Here is a 26,060-nt window from a genome sequence, read left to right on the forward strand (position 1 = left end):
TGCATCTGATAAACAACAAAAAAAGGCTACTTACAAATTTAAAGGCTTAAAATAAAAGGTTTATTTTGCACTTTTGGGACTGACTATTAATTAGAACATAGCCTAAATCAATACTATAATATAGCTTAATACATTGCAAATTACCAAATAAGCTATTGTTCAAAAATTTAGGATCAGTATGACATCTTTTAAAGAAATGCATAGTTATATCAAGGACACATTAATTTGATACAAAAATTACTGATACATGTGTTACAAAGTTCTTTCCAATATATTCTGATACAATTGTTTAAAATAAAAATATCATGTTTCCACAAAAATATCAACAATTTCCAACATTAATAATAATACAAAATGATATTGAGCAAATTACAATAATTTCTGAAGGTGCAGAATGTTACAAGAGACATGAAACTACTGCATTTTAAGAAATTGTTCCCTGGGTAGGTAATTGTACTCTACCTAAATATTTAACTATGCTGTGATTGACCAATAAGAATCAAGTATTTCAAGCTCTAATTAAGACTAACATATGTAGCCAATTCAAATTTACATTTTAATTGTGCGGCTCTTTATTACATAAAAGGAAAACTTGATGGGTAGATGTTCCCAGACAGTATTTTTCATCTGACTCCAGCATGTCAATTATACATGTACATTTGACAATACCATATATACCATATATTGAATCTAATCAGTACTGTCAAGGTTCTGTTGCCCAGGAACTCGTTATTTGATCATCATTTATCTAACCTCCATGCTCCAACAATGTTCAAATGCATTTTCCAAACACTTTTCACATAAATTTCAGGGGTTTTGTTGTCGTTTTAACTTGCTTTTATTGTTCTAAAACCATTTGACCACCTATCCATGAATTTTAGTTAAACTGTGCACAGATCCAATGGATTCCACACACTTTTAAACTTAATAATGTGCAAAAACAGAAGTGGACAGTCATGCTTTTATGCAACATGATGAAAATATTGCTGGCATATTGTGTGAAATTCAAGCAAAGATGGATAAACACCAGTCCACCCATGTTGGTTTAATTTCAGCAGTGTGAATGGAAGTAATAGTAGGAATAGCCTGAAAATACAGATGGACAGTGGTTACACAATAATTTTGCTCAAAAAAGCGATTCTAGTAATACCTTTATCTATACATTGCAACTACAGGCTGATATGTCAGATCTAAGGATGGTATCATTAGAACAACCCTGTCATCTTAGCAGCACTGTCTTTGCAATCCCCGCTCTTCAAAAGTGTCCCTTTGGCCGGAGGAAACAGGTGAAAAAATAGAAGCACAGTGCCTTTTAAACTAAGACAGAGACTTGTTGACTGAAGTTGTGTCTCGGGATCAGCCATCGCTCAGCCCACAATGCCCTTAGAGACCGCGTGCTACCTCCTTTGAAGCCTCCATTCTGAGCTTCACTGTTTTCTTTGCCGTCATGACTGCCTACTTCCTACTTGGGGTGACCCTACAGCCCCCCGGCACATCAGAACACAGACTCACAAAACACCTTTCCGACATAAACTACAGCGGACTCGGAAGAATGAATGGCCACGATTTGGTCCTCATGACACGCATGTTAGATTTCGCGGAAGGCTTGTAAATAGACACGCTAACAAAAACCATCTATGGTGTGTGAGATTAAAGATAATTCAACATTTTAAAGTGCAATTTGTTGCAATGTCCACAGTGGGGTACATTCTTGGTGGATGGCCAAGAGTAACATACTTTGCAATTACAAAGTGTAACAGACTAATAAATAGAGGCCCAGCTGACATAACATGAGGTCAAAGATGAAAGTCAAGATAGTGGATATGTTCCATATGTCTTGAGACTACAGTTACACGTGACAAACTCATTTGAACCAGTAAAGAAACCATAGTTTTGACCTTAAAAGACGATAATGTGGCCAGAATCGAAGCACTGTGTATACAGCATCTGTACATGTTCAAAAAAGACAAAAGTAAAACAATAATAAGATTAATTCATTTATTTAGTTATGTAGTGACCGTAAAAAGACTTCTGTGGCATGCAGTTATCAAAAACTTGTTATCCAACAGTCCTTTGCCGCTGTTCTAATTAGCGTTTTAGCATGTTGTAGTTTTCCTTGGTCCCTGGAGCGCTTGGGATCCAGTCGAAGAGACAGTTCATAGTGCCGCTTTGCTAAGTCTAGTTTTCCCCAACGGTGATAAAGAACAGCTGCAAGAGCACAAAAAAGACCTGTCACTTAAATCAAGGGTCTGTACAGCAGAGGTGGGTAGAGTACCCAAAAACTGTACTCAAGTAAAAGTAAAAATACTTATAGAAATATTTACTCAAGTAAAAGTAAAAGTACTAGTCTGAATAGTTACTTGAGTAAGAGTAAAAAAAGTATCGGATAAAAAATCTACTCAAGTAGTTAGTTACTAGTTACTTTGGGTCATATATACTGAGTCTATTTTTATTTAGATATATAGATAAAATGTATGTTATGTATGTGTATAAATATATATATTTCATCAGCCTTTACTCCAGTCTTCAATGTTACATAATCCTTCAGAAATCATTCCAGTATGTTGATTTACTATCAATGATGTTCTTTTTATCTTTCTATTAATCAAATAATCCTAAACAAAATCTCACAGGTTCCAAAAAAATATTAAGCAGCATAACGGTTTCCAGCACTGGTAATAAATCAATATATTAGATTTATATTTTGAAAATTTGGCAAATTATTATTAAGCATTATTATTATTATTTTTTTTTTTTTCATTTTTATTAGAAACATTCCCAGAAGCATGAACTATATAATGAAATATCTCGATTCTCACTTTTCATAAATTGTTAATAATGATAATATGCGATGGTCAAAGTAGCCTAATTATGTAATTTATTATAAAAACCTGTCTGTTTACTTAAGTAATATAGGTTTCATGCCATAACATATTTTTAATACGACTTACTTTATATTAAATGTGAATTTGACATTGAAAGTCAATGTGATATAAAAAAATACTACTAGTCTTCATTATTCAGAAAGAGAGCAAATAACATTTACATTATCAAAGATCATTTTCACTGACAGTCTATCAATCACTCTCAGAAACTCCCATTAAAATCACTGAACCTGTTAAACACTGTGAAATCAATATCTTATTTACAGATTCGTACACGCACACATCTGCACTTTGTTCTTTCTGAAGAGAGAATTCGCCAGAAAGAGGTATTCAGTCAGCGAGCGAGTGAAGGAAGCACCGGCATTTTAGCGATGACTCATCGGAACACCTCTGATTGGCAATGCTTTAATAAGCTCAACAGAATCTTGTGTGATTGGTTATAATGCGCACTGCTGTAAAAACGCTTCTGTCTCTGGCTCACCGCCAGCCAGCGAACGCAGATCTAAATTTAGCAGCTGATGATATGACTCACTGAGTTCTCACGCCAGGGGGATTGTATCAAATATAGAAAATATTAATCTGCTATTTTTTGTCTTTTGGAAGCTGCATTCAACTTGGTTCCCCTCTGTTATAAGTTACACGTACAACAAACTAATGTCATAGTGGTATCGTGTACTGTAATCGAGTGTAGCCCAAGTTATACATGTTGAACCAGACAGCGCACGTGGTGTTCATCCTATACAGATCTTCATCGCAAGCAAATAATAGCCTTTGCAGATTTGCTTTCAATTCAGTGCAGATCCAGCCACGTCTTCAACGCTCTTTCTGTTCTTAAATGTTACAACTCTGAGTGAAGTGAACCGTTTCAAACGCTCAGCGCGCGCGGCAGGATACTGAACGAATCATTCAAACTGATTCATGAACCAATTCACTGGTAAGCCAACTGGTTTGATCAAGCCTTTGAGCAGAATTGACTCAAAAGAATGAATCATTCGTCAATGGGAATCGCTCATTGCCCAGAGAGAAGTAGACGTCGTGTTTGGATCAAACTAAAGCATTTATAACATTTATTGCATTAAGATAAAGTAACGAGAGGAGCGTGGCCCACAGTAACGAAGAAAAAGTACAGATTTCCCCCCCAAAAATTACTCAAGTAAGAGTAAAAGTACCCATCTTTAAATGTACTCCAAAAAGTATTAGTTACCCCCAAAATTTACTCAAGTAAATGTAATGAAGTAAATGTAACTCAGTACTACCCACCTCTGCTGTACTGTAACCCAGCATTGGTCCCCAGTGAACGGGAGAAGCGTTTTGTTTATTGATTCAGCCACACCACACATCGTGTAACATTGCAGGAGTCAAAACTTGCACGACTGTTTTTTTTAGACAATACTAAAGTGCCAGTGGGATTCTGGGAGACTTACCAAGATTACCATGGCAACTGGCAACGTTTGAGTTGATCTTTAGAGCATTAAGAAAGAATACTTCAGACTCCTGAGACAAAAAGGAACACTGGTTATTATAAAGTTATTTTTGTATCAGAGAAATAGTTTGAGTAACATTTTCACAAAAAGCAGCACTACATGGAAAAAAGTTTGCATTAACCTTGTACTTTTCCTGTTTCCCAAGGACATTGGCGAGGGAGAACATGATGGTGTGATCTTTTGGCAATATCTTTAATGCTTCCTTTCCAGTTAGCTCAGCCTGAGCCAGATTGCCTGTAATGAAAAGACAAAATATTAAATATAACATGAACTGTTACCTCGCTAAGACAAAGCATTACTGTTGCTCAATAAGTTATGAATGATAACTCAAACTGCTGGGCTTTTACCAATTTTAAAAGAATTCAAACTACAAAATGGGGGGGGGGGGAACATAGAATGGGTTCTATACACGTCAACTGCCTAGATTTTTATATTTAAATCCAAGCACAATGCAAGCTTCCGGTGTAGTGTTTTCCCATAGCAAACTCTGTGCTCAAATTTCTAATAACTGTCAAAAACAATTAGTTACACTATATTATAGTATAAGATATCATATATATATGAACAAAAGAAAATATAAAATTGTAGTATATTATATTAAAACATAATTAACAATTCTTATTAACGCAATCCAGGAACTTTAATATTAATATTGCTTTGTTAAGGTTTCATTTTCTGCGCTACACCGGAAGTTGTGTTGGCCAGTGAGGCTAATGTGGAAGCGTTCGTGCATAGAGTCTGTTATACAGAAGTAGTTAACTTGGGATGGACTTTTGACTTGAGCTTGCAAGTAACAATCTAGCAACCACTCAGAACATCCTAACAAGCAACGAGCAAACACTATGAAACCCTGCAATGTGCTAACATCACACAGAACATCTTAGTACTGTAGCTCCATAGAACAAATGTAAAAAGAACATTTTGAAAAAGAACAACTTGTTTTTAGTGCCACACTCTTATAGCGTATGTGCCAAACCATTTCCATCATTAAAACTAGCCTATGGAGAAAAAAAAAAGAAAACCTACTAAGAATTGTGAAGCTGAAAATTGTTTATATTTTTAGAAATAGTTCTAAATGTCACAAAAGGGCAACTGTATAGTTGTGATTCTGTGATTTCTGTTGACTGTGCAAAACGCCTCCAGAAGAGTTTTTCAACTCCACACATGGCTGATTCTTTTAGTTTCCTAATTAGAGGGCAACACAAGGGCTACTGACTTATTGATCTGGATGTCAAAACTCCCTCTGACCACAGACTCCGATAGATCTTCTCTCACCGGCTGGCCCTTAACAAATTTATGAGTTGCTGAGGATTCTTCCTCACCGTTGAAACCTAAACATGACTTATGTTTTATGTTTGCACACTTTCTTGGTGGGTTTTTAGTTTAATATTATAGGGAAACAATGTCCAATTTCCAGTTTGAAATCATTGACTTATTTTTGGGAGGGGTTTTGGGATCAAGTAAGGCTGGAAAATGCAGTGGGAGATGATCCTGGCGCCAGGATTTATAATTTCTTTTTTTGGTAAGGAAAATGGACCGTGCCAAGACTCTCCAGGGAGGGCCGACCTGCCTGGGAGATGCATTTGAATAGACAGCTTCTGTCCGGGAATCGCACCATTCTCCACACGGCAGGGAAGAGTGGCCTTAAAACAACACACAAGGCTTTTAATACATAAATTACAAGCATTGCTGATTCTTGCTCTTCCGATCTAATCATGTTGGATTCTTATGCCGGCATTTCCTGGAAAGGACAGGAAATTAATTCTGTAACATCTTGTAACATTTCTGTAACATTTCTGTAGGGCTGGGCAGCAAGTCTGTTATACTTTCCCAACTATACTGTAGTATGTGCTCTTTATCTAATGCAAAAAAGTATTGAAAGGTTATTAGATACTTCTAACAAAAAGATAAGTTATCCATCCCTGTAGGGTCTCTGACGAGATAAGGGGGTGAAGATGGGATGCAGGAGTTAATTGTTGTAAAGGGTGAACTAATTATACAGCATGGCCCCATGTGGCAGCATGCACCTGATGCTCAGCATCTGCAGAAGGGAAGTTCACACCTCTCTCACACACAGCTATGAGCCATGGCTAAACTTGGGACACAAGATGAAAACGACAAGGCAAGAGGATTTGGGACGAGGCCAAGATCATCAATTTACCCCAAGGGCAGGGTCAAGGTCATGTTTAATGAGAACACTCACTCAGGTTTAAGCATACATGAACATGAACTGCCCCATCTGAATGTAACAATACAGATCTATACTGCATTGCTAAACTGTGATATATGCAGCAACTAGCAAATCAGAATCAAGTATTCCAGATGACATCTAATGAAAGAAGTATAGCAGCTGTAAGTACACTATTTTTACACTATTTGTGGCAGTATGTACTGACCTTTTAATAAATCATTTTCCATCTAAACCTTACCAGTGTTGTCTAACAATATGACCATGTTGTTCCACACCAGACTGTGGTCAGGCTTCAGCATGGTGGCGTTCTTCCAGGCGTTCAGCGCGTCAATGCTGCGGTTCAGGTCTGCATACTGGGGATAAAACAAACAAGCACCAATCATAAACAGTGGGCCAGTGTGTGTCAAGGACAAAGATACTTCAAACAACAGCAAAATAATTCTCAGGCCTTACTATGTCATTTTTCAAAATTGATAGGAGAAAAAAAGGGCATGAAAATGATGCAGATTCAAACTTGCATTTTCTGCTAAATCAACAAGGCTAAACATGTCAGAAGCATGTGCATTAATCACTACGGCACATGTCTGATAAAAAATACTGTTGATAATTCATGGAGTAAAGTAATCAAACCTTCATTAACACAAAAATAGCATGTCATTACACATCATAATGGATAGTATTTAGAGCGAAATAGCCAATTTCTTGCCATAATTAATAATAAATTGCATCATGTTGCTTTGTACTCACACAGGAAGGATGAACATAATAGCCCAAGACCAAAACCACCCTAGACATATTAAAAATCCATGCTGTAATATTAATGAAATTTATGTTTAGAATATGGGGAAATGTAATAAGTAGGAAAAAATGCTATAAATGTATTGAATGCTTTATACAAATTACAGAGAAGGCACATCACTTACCAAACGTCCCAAGTTGTAATAACAGTCTGGGTATTTTTTCCTGAATCAAATTGTATTCCAATAGCTCTGTTCTGCCATGTCAAACTTTTTCAGACTGTTCTGCACAATACCCAAATTCATCCAAGCTGCAGCAAAATCAGGCCTAAACCAATTGAAAAAACACAGCAGAATGATTTACAAGATTAAAGGTTACACAACTACACAGAATATATTTGAACTTAAAACGTCACTCACTGGATATGAACCGCAGATGACAGGAGCTCTTCAGCTTCCTGGAATTCATTTCTTTCCTTTAATATGTTGCCAAGATTGTTCATGGCATGAACGTACTTGGGGTGTAATCTGTAACAACAAACAAACAAGTGAACACTACCTTATCTGACATAAATCACATGGTTTAAAGTACTGAAATCAGGAAGAACCGAGTGATTTTTGCCTAATGATATATAACAGAATCAGGGTTGTTGTTGTTTTTTTTTTTTACCTCACTGCCTCTCTGTAGTACTTGACTGCAGCACTCTGGTTGCTTCTGTCAGCAAGGGTTTTGCCAACGTTGTAATGCACCTGTGCAAGGAAGGAGAAAGTTAGAGCGCTCATCAAGCTAATGAAGTCACTGGTTTGCAAAACTGGACTGAATATAATTTAGAACAAATATTTTATTAGCTTTTCTGTCATGTTTGGTTTAGTTTCCCTGGAGAAACCTAATGTTAAAAGTCCAGCTCAAGGCATTTTGTGTGTTGATGGGTAAACTGAAGTTACGGAAATGGATTTCACCAATGGAGGGGAGTTAAAGGGATAAGTTCACCCAAAAATAAAGAATATGCTAGTCTCACTTGAACCAAGTTTTGTTTCAAGCATGACGTGAACACAAACTTAACGGAACATTATTTACACTGAATTATGGTCTGATGGTGAATATTAGGAGGTGATAAGTGGAAAATTGTTGTAGAACAGGCCACATACCTTGTGTTTCTTCCAGTGGAAGCTACAGTAACCCACAGTGTAGGCCAAAATGAGGCAGTAGCCCGCTGAGGAGAGGTACAGCACCCGCTCGGCTATCACAAACCCCACCCTGAAGAACAGATTACTGGCTGGCAGGAATGGAATCGCCAGCAGTACCAGGCCAAATGTCAGAGTCCTAAAAACACAAGAGTATAAAATACACTACCATACACACATGAACACATGAAACTAAATTCTTTAACATTTCTATTTCAAATAACTGCTGTTATTTAGAAATTTCTATTCATTAATGAATCCTGAAAAGCTGCATCATTTTTCACAAACTTTTTAAGCACTGTTTTTAACATGCATAATAATACAAAATGGTTCCTTGAGCACCAAATGCCATATAATGCCATATTATAAATGCCATTTTAAAATGCATTAAAATAGTAAACAGTTTCCATATGTCTAGATAATGCATGTCTTGTTTTGCTGGTCTTACCTTCTTCTATTGCTGTCCTGTGAGCACAGAGCTTGGTATACCAAGCCCATCAGACAGCACCACAACAAAAGAGGCCAGACAATCCTCCAGTCAGTTGCTGATTGAATCAAAGGCACACAGCCCATTGACCAATCAAAACACAGCCACCAGGGACACAGCAGTAACCAGGCATTCAAGGAGTAGTAGTAATTATAGTTCACAATCTGAGAGGAGAGAAAAAGCACAGAAAAACTTGATTCTTTAAGGAGTATGTGGAAAAATATGGTACAGTCTGTCTGGGGTAAAAATAACTACTAAAATTATATTCAAGTATTCAGTTTATTTTGGTTTTGACTAGGGTCGGCACTCGGCAGAATGCAATTATTTTTAAACACACACGTCAATGGGGCCATTAAAAAACCCAGACTGAAAGGGCTGCATACCCTCAAGATGACATTTTCAGCAAAGGATGCTGGGTTATCCACCTCAGTGAAAGATGGAGGCCCAGTTCCCATGATTCTCCACCTCGCGTACAAAAGAGAGGAACCACCAAGAAAGAAGAGCCAACCTCATAAGCAAACCCCTACTCAACAATCTGGGTGGAAAAAAGGAAGTAGAAATCAATCCAAAGGTCATTTGGGCCAATAGAGTAACACTCTGTGAATAAGTCACTTACTGTACAACAGCTGATTTTCTCCTGGACAGCAGCTGGTGAGCGAGCTCATAGATATCCAGATTACAAACCATGAGAATATCAAAAGCGGCATTCACTCCCTTCGGACACAGAAGAACAGAATATTTGATATTTTATGGGTGTTCTGTATTGTAAAAATAGATGAGAGATTATCTTACATATACATATATATATATATATATATATATATATACACACACACACACACACACACATACTCATAGCATATTACTTTATTTGACCTGCAACTCTCTCAAGTGGATACATATTTTCACTCACCAAAACCGTGATGCCTTGCTCCTTGCAGAGCATGGCTACAGCACAAAGAAGAATGCTGCTAAATATCCACAACACAGTTGTTGAGTCTCTATATTAAACCATATGCTTGATACAAAGTGAAAGATAGTAAGTAAGAGATAAAGTAAGAGATTCTAACATGCAGTGTCTGTAAAGGATTCATTTATCCCACGTCATTATTTATTCACCGTTTCATGTCATCACAAACTGGTATGACTTACTTTCTTATCTATGCAATTATAATAAATGGGTCCTCAAGCGAGATGAGATGATTTTATGTCTTCAAGCAAGATAAGATTTTAAGCTTCAGCAAACAAATCAACCATAAAAGTATCCTTAAAGAAGTCCATAGGGTTTCTGAACTAATCAGTATGATCTTTTCAATGACTCTGTGGATTCATTTCACAGAAATGGACTGTTATTTGTTCACAAAATCAGTGATTCAATGGTCTCTCTGAATAGGTTAACAGTCCACTGGATATAAAATTATCATTGAAAAACAATAATGAATTAAATTCCAATCTGTTTCTCACACAAAGCTTTTGTAGACAATACAGTAGACAAGTTGAATGGACCACTTATATGCTGCTTTTGTTTCCTTTCTGGAATCCTGAAAACACCAGTTCCCAAGCAGAGGCCAAAAGAGCAACCAGTGCAATTTCAGAATTTCTCCTTTTATGATCCACAGGTAAAAAAACTAATCATATGGATTCACAAAGGCAGTAAATGATTGCAAATGTAAAGTTTTGAAAAATTATTTTGACATTTTGTGTCACTAAATTTCACATAGTGCCATAATAACATATGTATAAGAGTCTAGTGCTTTAGTTTATCAACTGACCTTGAAACGCTTTGCAGTAAACCAGAAAAGAGAGCTGAAAAAAGAGGGCACACAACAAATCTGCTTTGCCAACAATGCCAGGCACCTACAAGACAGAGAGCCAACAGATGAGATTATTCACAAGATCAGCTCCAACTAAATACTCTTGGAGAGCTAAAGTACACTGTCTCATCAACCATCGTTTATCATCAAGCAGGTCACAGCCATGAAATCCAGCCCAAGGTCATTCGTTTTTTAAAAGCAGCTACACATTTTGCACCAAAACAAATTAAATCCTGCTTTTACAATAAAGGTAAAAAAACAGGCAGCATAAAAACATCCTTCGCAGGCAGCCCTGTCATCTGTGAAATTGCCTTTATTTCTGGCAGTGCCAAATTAACGGTGAAGGCAGGAGGCAGCAGTCATTAAAGAACTGCAGTCGGCCCTGGCTGGAGCCCTGGGGCCACCTTCTTTGATTCATCCTGTAGGCCCAAGTCAGTGGTCTCTCTGAACCGCACCCCCTCCAGGTCCAAAGCCGGTCTTTCTGAACCTGATTAAAGAGTAGTTACCAGAGCATTGGCAGACTCTACCATGCTCGGACACATCCATGGCAGGTCAGAGCGAGCATTAAGTAGCTGTTAATAGCCACTGCTGACTGTAGAGCCCACCTATGTGATGCACACCAGCTGCGTGAAGCTTTCTTCTCCACAGATCTTGTAATGTATATTTCATGCAACATCAGTGAACATTGTGATATGGAGCACTGTAGTCAGAGATTGTTTACCGGGCAGAGACAGCCTGCTGAATCACGTCTTCCCACTTACACTTTCCGTGTGAACTGGATGTGCAGCAAAGAAGAGTGCAGCCAGGAAAGAAGCTTTTCGAGAACAATTGAGTTTCACCCCTCTTCCATCGTGAACCAGGCCGCCAATTAATATGGCAAACACATCGATCATTAACACAGAAATAACACAGTGCAGGGCAATGTTGAGCACGTGGAAGCCAATCGGATGCAGTCCACCAGCCAAGAGGTAGTTGATCCTAGGAAAATACAACCCGAATTCCGGAAAAGTTGGGACGTTTTTTAAATTTTAATAAAATGAAAACTAATAGACTTTCAAATCACATGAGCCAATATTTTATTCACAATAGAACATAGATAACATAGCAAATGTTTAAACTGAGAAAGTTTACCATTTTTATGCACAAAATTAGCTCATTTCAATTTTGATTTCTGCTACAGGTCTCAAAATAGTTGGGACGGGGCATGTTTACCATGGTGTAGCATCTCCTTTTCTTTTCAAAACAGTTTGAAGACGTCTGGGCATTGAGGCTATGAGTTGCTGGAGTTTTACTGTTGGAATTTGGTCCCATTCTTGCCTTATATAGATTTCCAGCTGCTGAAGAGTTCGTGGTCGTCTTTGACGTATTTTTCATTTAATGATGCGCCAAATGTTCTCTATAGGTGAAAGATCTGGACTGCAGGCAGGCCAGGTTAGCACCCGGACTCTTCTACGACGAAGCCATGCTGTTGTTATAGCTGCAGTATGTGGTTTTGCATTGTCCTGCTTAAATAAACAAAGCCTTCCCTGAAATAGACGTTGTTTGGAGGGAAGCATATGTTGCTGTCACAGGTCGGGGTGGCCAAGCCTGACTGCACCCACCCCTGAAACCCAGGATCACCTCGGGGAGCGTACCAGAGAAACCAGACAGACGAGAGAGTATAAAAATGAACAAAGTTTTATTTAGTTAAAAGCATTTAAAAGTCTCTGTACTAACTCTATGTCTCCCAACCAGACCGGGATCGGACCTCGGACGCCGGGAGGGCGTGGAGTCTTCGGGCAGTTCGTGCCCAGAGGATCCTGCGATCTGCACAGCAGAGTAAGTAATCACCGTCGGTATGTGTTCTTGAATGAGTGGTGGGCTTACGGCTGGGAGATACTTCGGTTAAGACTGGGGGAGGAATAATTCTTGGGTCCACCTCTTTTCACAGGAACATCACTTGCGGCGTTCGGCCCAGAGGATCCTGCGATCTGCACAGCAGAGTAAGTAATCAACAGCGGTATGTGTTCTTTAATGGATAATGGGGCTTACGGCTGGGAGATGCTTCGGTCGAGACCGGGGAAGGAATAATTCTTGTGTCCACCTCTTTCCACAGGGACATCACATGCGGCGTTCAGCCCAGAGGATCCTGCGATCTGCACAGCAGAGTAAGTATCAACAGCAGGTATGTGTTCTTGAATAAGTAATGGGGCTTACGGCTGGGAGATGCTTCGGTTGAGACCGGGGAAAGGAATAATTCTCGTGTCCACCTCCTTTCACAGGGACATCACATGCGGCGTTCGGCCCAGAGGATCCTGCGATCTGCACAGCAGAGTAAGTAATCAACAGCGGTATGTGTTCTTTAATGGATAATGGGGCTTACGGCTGGGAGATGCTTCGGTCGAGACCGGGGAAGGAATAATTCTTGTGTCCACCTCTTCCCACAGGGACATCACATGCGGCGTTCGGCCCAGAGGATCCTGCGATCTGCACAGCAGAGTAAGTAATCAACAGCGGTATGTGTCCTTTAATAAGTAATGGGGCTTACGGCTGGGAGATGCTTCGGTCGAGACCGGGGAAGGAATAATTCTTGTGTCCACCTCTTTCCACAGGGACATCACATGCGGCGTTCGGCCCAGAGAATCCTGCGATCTACACAGCAGAGTAAGTCATCAGCATGTACACACACAAACTTCCCGCAAACAGGGAGCACGCTGAATGCCTGGGTGTTGGTTACGGCGATGGTGGTGGGCTTTCGGAGTGGTGAGCGTCCGGCATTAACTCCATATATATGTTCCCCACACTCTGTAACTTCACTTCAAACAATTTATTATGTAAACCCACCACTTCAGGCACGGCACACCCACTCTTCGTGCAATTAGAGCCAGCACTCACCCAACGATTGCTCCGTCCACTTCACAACGTTATTAATCCCAGTACAGGTGTATATAATTTATCAAAGTCCCAGATCAGGTCACTTATCTTCCCTCTGATGATGATGGCGCGGCCTGGTCTTCACTTGCTTCCCATAACTCGCACCCTTTCCGTCCTTAATATCTCCACTCGATCGCTGATATATCTGTTGCACAGCCAGATAGCCGAAACCCCACAATAGTCCTCAACTACCTTCACACGCCAGCCCAAAACGTCCAAGGGATTCACCTCTCCCAGGGGAACACATCCGAAGAGAAGAACAACATCCGGGGAGAAGACAACGAGGAAGAACAGCCGGGGGAACGAACAGCCAGTAGGAAAACAACACCCCTCATGGTCTCTGTACTTCCCTTTTTATATGGTTACTCCGCCTCCATAATCCTCTCACAGATCGCCACATCAAACTCTCCACACCAGACGTCAATCTGTCATTAGCGCTGTTATTGGGACGTAATGCGCAACCCGGAAGTGGACCGGTGTTACCGCAACACCGTCCCGGAGGGAACACAATTCCAGCGGGACTTAGTTCCGCTTCTCTTTCGTCACCCCGTGACATACCCCCCTGCCAAACCGTTCTAGTCCCTAGAACGCCTTTCAGTCGCCCATTCTCCATAGCGTGCCGGGGGCCGACCTCGGTTCTCCCTCTGGGACCGTCGTGGTGGCGAGACAGGGTCGATGTCCGCAGGCATATCCATTGGGTCTCTGGGGGCCATTTCTGCGGGGACATTTCCCCGTTCTCCTGGGATCACGGCCCATCCTGCTATCCACGGGGCTACAGCTTCAGGCTCCATTGGCGCCTCCTCTACGGGGCTGGGATAGTTCGGACAGGGGCGGATCATGTTCCGATGGACCACTCTAGCGGGCCCGGCTTTTCCTTCGGGCCGAATCGTATATACCGGCTGTCCCGGCCGCTGCTGGCCCTCGACCACATATGGTGTACTCTCCCATCGGTCACTGAGCTTCCCCTTTCCCTGTCGCCGGTTGTCCCTTACCAGGACCCTTTCTCCTGGGAGGAGGGGGGCTTCCCGAGCCGTCCGGTCGTACAGCCTCTTGTTTTTCTTCCCAGCCGCTCGGATCCGTCTCGAGACTTGCTCGTATGCAAAATGGAGGCGTTGGTGGTGGCGCCCTACCCATTCGGTTACGTTCCCCTCCTCCTCGGTTGCTGCCGTCCCCAGCAATAAGTCGGTGGGCATCCGCACATGCCTGCCAAACATCAAATAAGTGGGGGCGTAGCCCGTGGTACTGTGCGTACTGTTATTGTAGGCCTGAATCAGATTTGGTAGCGCACTCACCCAGTCGCTCTGATGTTCTTGATCTAGCGTGCCGAGCAAGTTCAATAGGGTCTGATTGAACCGCTCGCATCCGCCGTTTCCCTGGGGGTGGTAAGTAGTGGTATGGATCTTGGTGCAGCCGTACACTTTACACAGCTCTCTGATTACCCGAGACTCGAAGTTTGGCCCTTGGTCCGAGTGTAGGAACTCGGGGCAACCGAACGGCTGGAAGACAGCCCTCCACAGAGCAGTGGCGGTGGTATTCGCCGTCTGGTCCAAGGTAGGAATGGCCCAGGAGTACTTGGTGAACAAGTCGGTAATGACAAGGATGTTCTGATAACGGTCTGCTGGCCGACCCAAAGTCAAGAAGTCCATTGCGACTATGTGGAGAGGAGCCTTTGCCTGGATGGGGACCATCGGTGCTCGTGCCTCCTTCCTGGCTTTGAACAAGGTGCAACGAGGACAGGCCCGAACGAAGGTACGTACCGTTGCTTCTAGGTTGGGCCAGTAGAAGTGTCGCCTCAAGAGAGAGACCGTTTTCTCGTGCCCTTGGTGGCCCAGCTGATCATGGTACGCTATCAAGAGCTCTTGCACCTGGCCTTCGGGGACAACGATCTGTCGGAGTTCCTCGTCCAGCCCCGGATCTCGGACAGACCTACAGAGTACTCCCTCCTTCACCTGTAGTCTGGCCCATTGTCCCAACAGCTTCCTTCCTGCTCCCCCTTGGGCCCGTTGTTCGGCCAACGTCGGTTTTCGCCCCCGTTCCAGCCATCGCATCAAGCCACTGATCTCCCTGTCGGCCTGCTGTCGCTCTTTCCAGCGGCAGGGGTCCCATCCCCAACTCACAGGCATCGCCTCACGTTGAGTCCCCGGCGCCTCCACAATGCCCACCATATACTCCTCTCCCTCGGGGTCTGGCGTGGGTTCCGGTGGGTCCCTCGGACCTTGAGCTTCCGGGAGTCGGGACAGGGCGTCAGCGTTGGTGTTCTCCCGTCCTGGCCGGTACCGGAGCTGGTAGTTATAATTGGCCAACTGGGCCACCCAGCGCTGTTCCACTGCCCCCAACTTCGCCGTCTGTAGATGCACTAAGGGGTTGTTGTCAGTTACTACCGTCACCTGGGCACCCCACAGGTAATCTTTGAACTTCTCGCTGAGTGCCCATTTCAGCGCCAGCAACTCTAACTTGAAGGAGCTGTAATTTGCGTCATTCCTCTCTGCTGGATGAAGGCTCCGGCTTGCGTAGGCTACGACCCGCTCTACATCGCCTTGTTGCTGGGCCAACACGGCCCCCAAGCCCAGGTTGCTCGCGTCTGTATATAAGACAAAGGGCTTGGAGAAGTCCGCATACGCCAGAATCGGCGCCTGCAGCAACTCGTGTTTCAGTCGCCGGAACGCAGCCTCACACTCGGGGCTCCACAGGATAGCCGGTGATCCGCGACCTCGGGGGCGTCCTGTCCCAGCCAGCAACTGATTTAGGGGCTTTGCGATCTTGGAGAAGTCCTTGATAAAGCGGCGGTAGTACCCCACGAAGCCCAGGAAGGACCGGACCTGCTTCACCGTCTGTGGGGCAGCCCACTCTCGTACCGCCGACACCTTCTCCGGGTCGACCGAAACTCCCGCCGCGCCCACACAGTGTCCCAAGAATTTGACCTCCCGCCGTAACAGATGGCACTTGTCCGGCTGGAGCTTCAGCCCATATTTCTCCATGGCCCCGAAGACCTGCTCAAGGTGTTGTAAGTGGGAGTCAAAATCTGGGGAATAGACAATCACATCATCCAGGTACACCAAGGCGGACTCCATCAACTGACCTCCCAGGCACCGCTGCATCAGCCTCTGGAAGGTGGCAGGAGCGTTGCAGAGGCCGAAGGGCATCCGGTCCCATTCAAAGAGACCGAACGGGGTGGTAAAGGCGGTCTTCTCCCGGTCGGCCTCGGCCACTTGTACCTGCCAGTAGCCACTTGCCAAGTCCAGCGTGGAGTACCATGCCGAGCGTGTCAAGCCAGCCAGGGAGTCCTCGATCCGGGGTAGGGGGAACGCGTCCTTCCTAGTGACCAGGTTCAGCTTGCGGTAGTCAACGCAAAACCTCCATGCGCCAGTCTTCTTCTGTACCAACACGATGGGAGCTGCCCACGGGCTGCTGCTCTCTCTAACAACCCCTCGATTGAGCATACCCTGCAGCAGTGTGCGGACCTCCGCGTACAGGGTAGGTGGGACGGGTCGGTACCTTTCTCTACTGGGCTCTGCATCTCCGGTGGGGATCCGATGTTGCACGACGTTGGTGCAGCCGTAGTCCTCTTCGTGTGCCGAGAAGACATGTTGCCACTTGCTCAGCAGGTCTCGCAGCTTCCTGGCCTGTGCCGGTCCCAGCTCCTCCCCTTGCAGGGAACTTCCCTTCAAGTGGCCGGGCACCTCCTCCCCTAGACTCTGGGGCGACGAGCTCGCTTGGGTAAGGGCCACTTCCACCACCGCGGGGTGTACTTGGCGAAAGCTCACGTCCTGGTCCTCCCGCACCTGATGGGGTTCTACCGGCGTTACCTTGACCAGCCGCTGGTGTTTGTATAGGTGCACGACGTGGGGCGTCCCGTTCCGAACTCTCACCGGGATCCGTCCTCTTCGTGCCACGGCCAAACCTCTGGCGACTTCTACCTGCTGGCCATCCCAGTGGGGCTCCACCAACACCCATTCCTCCGCTCCTACGTCCCGCTGGGGGACTCGTACCCATACTAGGGCCTCGCTGTTCGCTGGCACGGACAGGGCATACCAGCACGCTACCCGACCAGTCCCTTCGCGGCCTTGCCGGGCCCGGGACATCTGGATCCGTCGGCAGTCAGCGGCGACGCGTTCCCATTCCTGTTGTTCGGCCGGCGAGATCCCTCGAGCGGGCTTTACCCGAAACAATTCTTCCCAACATGCAGATAATACATTCATACCTAGTAAGGCCCGGTGACTCCCCAAGCAGTGGTCCTTTACGATGATCACTCCCTTCTGGGGCACGATCACTCCATGGATCTCCAAGTCCGCCAGCCTGTAGCCAATGTAGGGGATGTCCAGACCATTTGCTCCTTTCAGGGAGAGCCAGGGAGCCTCCGTCCCATGCATCCTCTGGTTTCCAAACAGCTCTTGCGACAGGCTCTCCGCGAACAGGGTCACCTGGGATCCGGTGTCGACGAGACAGGGCACCTTCACACCGCACACCTGGACCTCCACCACTGGGCTATGCCCGACCAGCCTGTCCTTGGAGCCTGCTCCGATGGGTGGGTCATCTAAGGGGGTCCCGACCACACGACCCACTGTGGCCGGTCGACCTAAAAACCCCCCTCCGAACCTCTTCGAGGGCCACACTGTCGGCTGTAATGGCCTGGTTGGCCACAGCGGTTGCAGATAGGTCGTCCTTGCTCGTCCCACTCAAACTGGGGTCGGTTGGGCCGGTTAGGTCGCCTCCCTGCGTCCCTGTTCCCGTCCGAGTACACCCGGTCCCGCGAGATGGGCCTCACCTCTGGCCTGGTAGCCCCGAGACGCAGCTCGTCCACGAGCGTCTTGGTTAGCTCCGCCATCTGCTCCCGGACATCCTTTAGGAGTTCTAGCTTCAGAGTCTGTTTCCACTCCGCCATGTCGGGGACAGCCACTACGGAGCTACTTACGGCCGCACACACAGGGGGCTCTTTCACCTCAGCCTGATCAATCTCCAATGCCACCGCTTCCTTCTTTAGGTCTTCGAAGGTGAATTCCGGCTCCCTCCTAAATTGGACTCTAAGTCCCTGGCGTACCGGGCCTTCCCTTAGCCCCAGCAGGAATTGGTCTCTCAACAGGGTCTCACCCTCTCCGAGACCATGGTCTGGGCGCCCCTGCAGCCTGGTAACTTGCTCCCGTAGTTGGAGGGCGAAAGCTCTGACGGATTGGCGGGGGCCCTGCTTGCTGCTGAAGAACTGGGCCCGGAGAACCGCAGTTGGAGTAGCGTCACCATACCTTTCCGTCAGGAATCTGAACACAGACTGGGCGGTGGTTCGGACAGCTTCGGGGGCGGCTTGGACTTCCCGCCGTGCTTCCCCGTCAAGGGAGTTGAGGGCAAACTGTAGCTGTTGAGTCGCGCTCAGTCCCTGTAGCCCGGCCAGATATTCGATCTGAGCCCGCCATTCGGAGAGGCGCACCTCTGACTCACTTCCTCCATATTTCTGGACCCAGGGGTTTCCCATGAACACTGGCATGACTCGGGGTGGGGCCCCCAGTGCCTCGTCGTCGGCCATCTGAGAATCCCTGGTCGCTCAACCCGAGGTGAAACCCTGCCGACTACGCCAAATCTGTCACAGGTCGGGGTGGCCAAGCCTGACTGCACCCACCCCTGAAACCCAGGATCACCTCGGGGAGCGTACCAGAGAAACCAGACAGACGAGAGAGTATAAAAATGAACAAAGTTTTATTTAGTTAAAAGCATTTAAAAGTCTCTGTACTAACTCTATGTCTCCCAACCAGACCGGGATCGGACCTCGGACGCCGGGAGGGCGTGGAGTCTTCGGGCAGTTCGTGCCCAGAGGATCCTGCGATCTGCACAGCAGAGTAAGTAATCACCGTCGGTATGTGTTCTTGAATGAGTGGTGGGCTTACGGCTGGGAGATACTTCGGTTAAGACTGGGGGAGGAATAATTCTTGGGTCCACCTCTTTTCACAGGAACATCACTTGCGGCGTTCGGCCCAGAGGATCCTGCGATCTGCACAGCAGAGTAAGTAATCAACAGCGGTATGTGTTCTTTAATGGATAATGGGGCTTACGGCTGGGAGATGCTTCGGTCGAGACCGGGGAAGGAATAATTCTTGTGTCCACCTCTTTCCACAGGGACATCACATGCGGCGTTCAGCCCAGAGGATCCTGCGATCTGCACAGCAGAGTAAGTATCAACAGCAGGTATGTGTTCTTGAATAAGTAATGGGGCTTACGGCTGGGAGATGCTTCGGTTGAGACCGGGGAAAGGAATAATTCTCGTGTCCACCTCCTTTCACAGGGACATCACATGCGGCGTTCGGCCCAGAGGATCCTGCGATCTGCACAGCAGAGTAAGTAATCAACAGCGGTATGTGTTCTTTAATGGATAATGGGGCTTACGGCTGGGAGATGCTTCGGTCGAGACCGGGGAAGGAATAATTCTTGTGTCCACCTCTTTCCACAGGGACATCACATGCGGCGTTCGGCCCAGAGGATCCTGCGATCTGCACAGCAGAGTAAGTAATCAACAGCGGTATGTGTCCTTTAATAAGTAATGGGGCTTACGGCTGGGAGATGCTTCGGTCGAGACCGGGGAAGGAATAATTCTTGTGTCCACCTCTTTCCACAGGGACATCACATGCGGCGTTCGGCCCAGAGAATCCTGCGATCTACACAGCAGAGTAAGTCATCAGCATGTACACACACAAACTTCCCGCAAACAGGGAGCACGCTGAATGCCTGGGTGTTGGTTACGGCGATGGTGGTGGGCTTTCGGAGTGGTGAGCGTCCGGCATTAACTCCATATATATGTTCCCCACACTCTGTAACTTCACTTCAAACAATTTATTATGTAAACCCACCACTTCAGGCACGGCACACCCACTCTTCGTGCAATTAGAGCCAGCACTCACCCAACGATTGCTCCGTCCACTTCACAACGTTATTAATCCCAGTACAGGTGTATATAATTTATCAAAGTCCCAGATCAGGTCACTTATCTTCCCTCTGATGATGATGGCGCGGCCTGGTCTTCACTTGCTTCCCATAACTCGCACCCTTTCCGTCCTTAATATCTCCACTCGATCGCTGATATATCTGTTGCACAGCCAGATAGCCGAAACCCCACAATAGTCCTCAACTACCTTCACACGCCAGCCCAAAACGTCCAAGGGATTCACCTCTCCCAGGGGAACACATCCGAAGAGAAGAACAACATCCGGGGAGAAGACAACGAGGAAGAACAGCCGGGGGAACGAACAGCCAGTAGGAAAACAACACCCCTCATGGTCTCTGTACTTCCCTTTTTATATGGTTACTCCGCCTCCATAATCCTCTCACAGATCGCCACATCAAACTCTCCACACCAGACGTCAATCTGTCATTAGCGCTGTTATTGGGACGTAATGCGCAACCCGGAAGTGGACCGGTGTTACCGCAACACCGTCCCGGAGGGAACACAATTCCAGCGGGACTTAGTTCCGCTTCTCTTTCGTCACCCCGTGACATTGCTCTAAAACCTTTATATACCTTTCAGCATTCACAGAGCCTTCCAAAACATGCAAGCTGCCCATACCGTATGCACTTATGCACCCCCATACCATCAGAGATGCTGGCTTTTGAACTGAACGCTGATAACATGCTGGAAGGTCTCCCTCCTCTTTAGCCCGGAGGACACGGCGTCCGTGATTTCCAACAAGAATGTCAAATGTGGACTCGTCTGACCATAAAACACTATTCCACTTTGAAATAGTCCATTTTAAATGAGCCTTGGCCCACAGGACACGACGGCGCTTCTGGACCATGTTCACATATGGCTTCCTTTTTGCATGATAGAGCTTTAGTTGACATCTGCTGATGGCACGGCGGATTGTGTTTACCGACAGTGGTTTCTGAAAGTATTCCTGGGCCCATTTAGTAATGTCATTGACACAATCATGCCGATGAGTGATGCAGTGTCGTCTGAGAGCCCGAAGACCACGGGCATCCAATAAAGGTCTCCGGCCTTGTCCCTAACGCACAGAGATTTCTCCAGTTTCTCTGAATCTTTTGATGATGTTATGCACTGTAGATGATGAGATTTGCAAAGCCTTTGCAATTTGACGTTGAGGAACATTGTTTTTAAAGTTTTCCACAATTTTTTTACGCGGTCTTTCACAGATTGGAGAGCCTCTGCCCATCTTTACTTCTGAGAGACTCTGCTTCTCTAAGACAAAGCTTTTATAGCTAATCATGTTACAGACCTGATATCAATTAACTTAATTAATCACTAGATGTTCTCCCAGCTGAATCTTTTCAAAACTGCTTGCTTTTTTAGCCATTTGTTGCCCCCGTGCCAACTTTTTTGAGACCTGTAGCAGGCATTAAATTTTAAATGAGCTAATTAAGTGGATAAAAGTGTAAAATTTCTCAGTTTAAACATTTGCTACGTTATCTATGTTCTATTGTGAATAAAATATTGGCTCATGTGATTTGAAATTCCTTTAGTTTTCATTTTATTAAAATTTAAAAAACGTCCCAACTTTTTCGGAATTCGGGTTGCAAGAAAAAGCCACAAATCACAATGATTAAAACTAACTTTTGACTTGTGCAATGAACACAAAAGTTTTGTATATTTCTGAAACCCAAAACAGAAGAGATGCGATGACATACAGACATACAGACATCACTGCATTGTGGAGTAACTTTTATGGTTGAGTTTATCTAACGGGCCATTACTGATGCAAAACAATGTCATTCTCATTAGCAGCATGCAGGACATGAATTATGCCTCCTTTATAGATTCCTCACAGTTGCAACCAAATGCCAAAGAAAATTCTAAAACGAGTTTGAAAAAAGGCAATATTTGCATCCAGTTGTAATGTCAATTATTGTGGTATTCGGGTGAGGAAGCACTCGGGGGACCTCTTTTGATTTCCCACTGAGAATAAAATTACAACACTAATACATGCAAAGAGGTTTGACAGTATTCACTACAAGCAGGTTGGAATATTACCTTGTGTTAATCATCAGTCACCCAGCAGTAATTAAAAGACTATTTTGTCTTTGTAGCGAACGTACCTGAAGGTCAGGACGGTCAGCGGCCGGTAGGATTTGTGACTGGAGTTGCTACTTAAGTTACTTCCCCAAAAGTCATTTTTCCAGATGTTATTTAAACGAGTGTCAGGATTCAAATCCTACGAAGAGTAAAAATCGCCATAGGAAATCTGTTGAGACAATGTATATAAACTGCAATAAACTAAACTGAATGGTGACCACGGACCCCATCCTCCATTGTCACTGAATGGAACCCTAAATGTACTGAATGTATGATTCATGTGCTTAAAATGACACAGAGGCAAATTATGTCAGAATTTGGATTTTTAGGTAAACTATTGCTCATATAATAAACAAATAAATCAATAAATAACCAGGTTTGAGGTTGATACCTTGTTATTGATGATGGCTTCTGAATCATCAAAGACAAAGTCCCCATTATAGCTGTTTATGAAACAGATCAGGGCAACAAAGGCAGTGACCAACCGGGAGTGCAAGGATCCCAGTTTTGGCAGGGGGATGTGATGATCCCAGTAAGGCTCAGAAAGCACCATTTTTCATCTGGTTTCTGTTCATTCTGACCCACTACTGTGATGCAGAACAAAAAAAGTGAGTGGAGGGTTAAAATAGCAAAATAACACTCTAACAAAAATAAGAAGGGAAGATAGGCGCATGGACTGAACATACCTACAGTATGCATTACAGAGATCTCTTGGAAAAGACGGCATGACATCTCAGCATGGTTGCCTGATTTGCGGCATGGCTGTACACACAGATGCAGGCAATGCATAGCAACCGGCTGTCAAAGCGAGCAAAGGTTACGAAACCATTCACACTTTCTACGTTGTCTGCACGCGCGAGAATGACGATCGTCAAAACATGAGTCACAAATAATAGTATAAACGTACACTGACGTCAATAAATGTCTGCTCGCTAAAGAGAACGATTTAAACCCGTCGAACCACACAAATGTGAAAATAAAGGCTTAATACGTGGCTAAATGATGGCTGATCCCTGTATGAGCAGGCGGGAAGGAAGTCGACCGGAAGTTGAAGTCGGCCGTGTGCCGCCATCTTGTAGCAGAACTTCACTTTATGTTAGCATCCCATTGACTCCCATTCATTTTGGCGTCACTTTGACAGCGAATAACTTTACATCTGAGGCTTTTAAAGACTCCATTTGTCCATTATTTATTTCTAAAGATACACGACAATGTATAAAGGACTCCATTACCTTCTATGTTACATTATGGCCCCCTAGAAACAGTTTTTGTAAAAATAGGCTAACGATTGCGTCATAACCACTCGACTCTCTGTCGCACAGTAGAGAAATTACCGTACAGACAGGAGGAGAAGCTCGCAGGCAATCGGGTAGACGTCAAGAGAAAAGCCCATTTTAAAATACTATACAAAATAATTAATCAGAATACTTACTCCTTCTCACTCACGCCAAAGAACTCCCCGCTCAAGCTCGCCGTCTCTGCAAGATTAATGATGGCAGTTTGCACTCACAGCGACTAGAAGATTTACATCTGTCAGACAGGTTGCTGACGTCATCAAGCTTAGTTTGAGTCTGCGCGTCAGAAACAGAAGTGCTAAAAATCGCTAAAAATGGGCTTCAGTTGTCTCAATTGAGTTCCAATGGGGTCGCTGTGTCCATTTCTTTTACTGTCTATGTGTATGAGCCTCTCGCTTGTACTTCCTGCTAGCGCGCGGAGAAGAATAGCCTGTGTAACGTCACGTGACCTGAGCCAGCCAAGTGGATATAATGAGAGGACGCACACAAACTAATGAATGCTACACAGACGATTACATGACATGAAATGGCAAGCAGTGGAACAGAGCGATATTGTATACTTCATCTAAAACTGTTAATTTCCTAATTGGGCAATGGATTAAAACAAAATGTCTAGACATATTAAACTGATAACGTTATATGTCTTCTAGAAAAGGACACGCCATTTTGAATTCACAACCGAGTTACAATAAATAATTGTTCTCTCAATATGCATAATGTAAATGCTAATTGTATGTCAACATTACAAAAACTTCTGAGCCCAGATCAACAGCATAAAGTGACATGGTGGAACAGCTTTTATGTTGTCCAACAGTCCAAAATGAAGGAGTGGATGAATTAAATGTCACAGTGCTCCCTAAAATTTCTCTGTCTGGCAAATAGCCATTAAAAGGATGAAAAGATAACATTACTGGAGGGTCGGCTGTAAGTAAACAAACTACAGTATGCATCCGCACCAAGAGGTGTCACTATAAAGTGTAGGCCTACTATTGGGAGGAATAAAGCACTATGAAGTACTATTAAAGGAATAGGTCACCCAAATATGAAATTTTGCTGAAAAGGACTTACCCTCAGGCTATCCAAGATGCAGTTTGATTCTTCATCGTAACAGTAAAGAGTCCAAACTTGACTCCATTCCGTCAATTTACGTCTTAAGCGAAGTGGAAATTTGCATGTTTGTAAGAAACAAATCCACCATTAAGGCACAACTTTAAACCATCACTTCTGGTCAAATTACTGTCCATAATCATTAATATGTTTCATCTAGTGATAAAGTCTGTCCCCTGTTGCCCACCAACATATTTGTTTAGAACTTTGTTTAGATCTTGTTTAGATTTGATCTGTGCACATTTTTATCCTAATTCAGACTAGACAACTTTTTCATTGGAGAAAGCAATATTATGGATAAAAGAGTCATATTTTAACTGGAATCAATGGTTTAAAGTTAAAAACCGCTCTTAATTATGGATTTGTTTATTGCACACAGCTTTTCACTTCACAAGACCTTAACTGATATGATGGAGCCATCTGGCTTACTTGTAGATCACTGTGGTGTTTTTATCAACTGTTTGGAATCTCATCATTCTGACAGCACCCATTCACTGCAGAGGATCTTTTGGTGAGCAAATGATGTAATGCTAAATTTCTCATATTATGATGAAAAACTAATTATTGCATGGCCTGAAAATGAGTACATTTTCATGTAACCATGAGTCATACAATCAGATTTTAAACCTATGACAATTGTGTTGCATTATATATCTAAACATGTTCATGGAATTGGATAAAGGCCACAAAATTAGGCTTAATCTTGAGTCACGTGCAGTTTTATATTGATCATCCAGTTTTGTTTACCTATAAAAATACACCCTGAATACACAAGCTCTGATTTAATTGAGATTTCAGCTACAATATAGACAACGTGTCATAATGATGATTGTCTCTACTTTTGAACTGCTGACACATCACTACTCACTCAGCAACACAAATACCACTCTGGCCAGCCAATCCTCCACCAGTCCCCGTCTCATGGGGGATAACATCACAGAGATTAGCTGTAGCTGTC

At 44.3% G+C, this 26,060-nt stretch overlaps 1 pseudogene; it reads right to left on the reverse strand.

Moving 5' to 3' along the window:
* Positions 1–1,984: 1,984 nt before the first annotated feature.
* Positions 1,985–23,716, reverse strand: LOC132153014 (protein O-mannosyl-transferase TMTC4-like; annotated as a pseudogene).
* Positions 23,717–26,060: the final 2,344 nt, after the last annotated feature.

The sequence above is a fragment of the Carassius carassius genome, chromosome 11, assembly GCF_963082965.1.
Source record: "Carassius carassius chromosome 11, fCarCar2.1, whole genome shotgun sequence".
Taxonomy (NCBI): domain Eukaryota; kingdom Metazoa; phylum Chordata; class Actinopteri; order Cypriniformes; family Cyprinidae; genus Carassius; species Carassius carassius.